Source organism: Hemibagrus wyckioides, linkage group LG12, assembly GCF_019097595.1.
Source record: "Hemibagrus wyckioides isolate EC202008001 linkage group LG12, SWU_Hwy_1.0, whole genome shotgun sequence".
Lineage (NCBI taxonomy): Eukaryota > Metazoa > Chordata > Actinopteri > Siluriformes > Bagridae > Hemibagrus > Hemibagrus wyckioides.
The window spans coordinates 12,591,050-12,593,549 of NC_080721.1; the positions used below are offsets into that span (position 1 = coordinate 12,591,050).

Below are 2,500 nucleotides of genomic sequence, written 5' to 3' on the forward strand. Positions count from 1 at the left end.
GACAGGTGATTGAGTGTAGAGGAGGTGAGACAGGCGTGTGTGAGTGGTGAGACAGGTGTGTGAGTGTAGAGGTGATGAGACAGGCGTGTGTGAGTGGTGAGACAGGTGTGTAAGTGTAGAGGTGGTGAGACAGGCGTGTGTGAGTGGTGAGACAGGTGTGTGAGTGTAGAGGAGGTGAGACAGGCGTGTGTGAGTGGTGAGACAGGTGTGTAAGTGTAGAGGTGGTGAGACAGGTGTGTGTGAGTGGTGAGACAGGTGAGTGAGTGTAGAGGTGGTGGGACAGGCGTGTGAGTGGTGAGACAGGTGTGTAAGTGTAGAGGTGGTGAGACAGGCGTGTGTGAGTGGTGAGACAGGTGTGTAAGTGTAGAGGTGGTGAGACAGGCGTGTGTGAGTGGTGTGACAGGTGATTGAGTGTAGAGGAGGTGAGACAGGCGTGTGTGAGTGGTGAGACAGGTGTGTGAGTGTAGAGGTGATGAGACAGGCGTGTGTGAGTGGTGAGACAGGTGTGTGAGTGAAGAGGTGGTGAGACAGGCGTGTGTGAGTGGTGAGACAGGTGTGTAAGTGTAGAGGTGGTGAGACAGGCGAGTGTGAGTGGTGAGACAGGTGCATGAGTGTAGAGGTGAGACAGGCGCGTGTGAGTGGTGAGACAGGTGAGTGAGTGTAGAGGTGGTGAGACAGGCGTGTGTGAGTGGTAAGACAGGTGTGTGAGTGTAGAGGAGGTGAGACAGGTGTGTGTGAGTGGTGAGACAGGTGAGTGAGTGTAGAGGTGGTGGGACAGGCGTGTGTGAGTGGTGAGACAGGTGTGTAAGTGTAGAGGTGGTGAGACAGGCGTGTGTGAGTGGTGAGACAGGTGTGTGAGTGTAGAGGTGGTGAGACAGGCGTGTGTGAGTGGTGAGACAGGTGTGTGAGTGTAGAGGTGAGACAGGCGCGTGTGAGTGGTGAGACAGGTGTGTGAGTGTAGAGGTGGTGAGACAGGCGTGTGTGAGTGGTAAGACAGGTGTGTGAGTGTAGAGGAGGTGAGACAGGTGTGTGTGAGTGGTGAGACAGGTGTGTAAGTGTAGAGGTGGTGAGACAGGCGTGTGTGAGTGGTGAGACAGGTGTGTAAGTGTAGAGGTGGTGAGACAGGCGTGTGTGAGTGGTGAGACAGGTGTGTAAGTGTAGAGGTGGTGAGACAGGCGTGTGTGAGTGGTGAGACAGGTGTGTGAGTGTAGAGGTGGTGAGACAGGCGTGTGTGAGTGGTGAGACAGGTGTGTGAGTGTAGAGGTGGTGAGACAGGCGTGTGTGAGTGGTGAGACAGGTGTGTGAGTGTAGAGGAGGTGAGACAGGCGTGTGTGAGTGGTGAGACAGGTGTGTGAGTGTAGAGGTGAGACAGGCGCGTGTGAGTGGTGAGACAGGTGTGTGAGTGTAGAGGTGGTGAGACAGGCGTGTGTGAGTGGTAAGACAGGTGTGTGAGTGTAGAGGAGGTGAGACAGGTGTGTGTGAGTGGTGAGACAGGTGTGTAAGTGTAGAGGTGGTGAGACAGGTGTGTAAGTGTAGAGGTGGTGAGACAGGCGTGTGTGAGTGGTGAGACAGGTGTGTAAGTGTAGAGGTGGTGAGACAGGCGTGTGCGAGTGGTAAGACAGGTGTGTGAGTGTAGAGGAGGTGAGACAGGTGTGTGTGAGTGGTGAGACAGGTGTGTAAGTGTAGAGGTGGTGAGACAGGTGTGTAAGTGTAGAGGTGGTGAGACAGGCGTGTGTGAGTGGTGAGAGAGGTGTGTAAGTGTAGGGGTGGTGAGACAGGCGTGTGCGAGTGGTAAGACAGGTGTGTGAGTGTAGAGGAGGTGAGACAGGTGTGTGTGAGTGGTGAGACAGGTGTGTAAGTGTAGAGGTGGTGAGACAGGCGTGTGTGAGTGGTGAGACAGGTGTGTGAGTGTAGAGGTGGTGAGACAGGCGTGTGTGAGTGGTGAGACAGGTGTGTGAGTGTAGAGGTGGTGAGACAGGCGTGTGTGAGTGGTGAGACAGGTGTGTGAGTGTAGAGGTGGTGAGACAGGCGCAGTGTGAGGGGTGAGGCAGGTGTGTAAGTGTAGAAGTGGTAGGACAGGCGTGTGTGAGTGGTGAGACAGGTGTGTGAGTGTAGAGGAGGTGAGACAGGCGTGTGTGAGTGGTGAGACAGGTGTGTGAGTGTAGAGGTGAGACAGGCGCGTGTGAGTGGTGAGACAGGTGTGTGAGTGTAGAGGTGGTGAGACAGGCGTGTGTGAGTGGTAAGACAGGTGTGTGAGTGTAGAGGAGGTGAGACAGGTGTGTGTGAGTGGTGAGACAGGTGTGTAAGTGTAGAGGTGGTGAGACAGGTGTGTAAGTGTAGAGGTGGTGAGACAGGCGTGTGTGAGTGGTGAGACAGGTGTGTAAGTGTAGAGGTGGTGAGACAGGCATGTGCGAGTGGTAAGACAGGTGTGTGAGTGTAGAGGAGGTGAGACAGGTGTGTGCGAGTGGTAAGACAGGTGTGTAAGTGTAGAGGAGGTGAG

At 54.7% G+C, this 2,500-nt stretch overlaps 1 protein-coding gene across 2 annotated transcripts in view; it reads right to left on the reverse strand.

Moving 5' to 3' along the window:
- Window positions 1-2,500, reverse strand: part of pkn1b (protein kinase N1b) — a 67,188-nt gene that overhangs the window by 36,515 nt on the left and 28,173 nt on the right. The gene's annotated exons all lie outside the window — the stretch shown is intronic.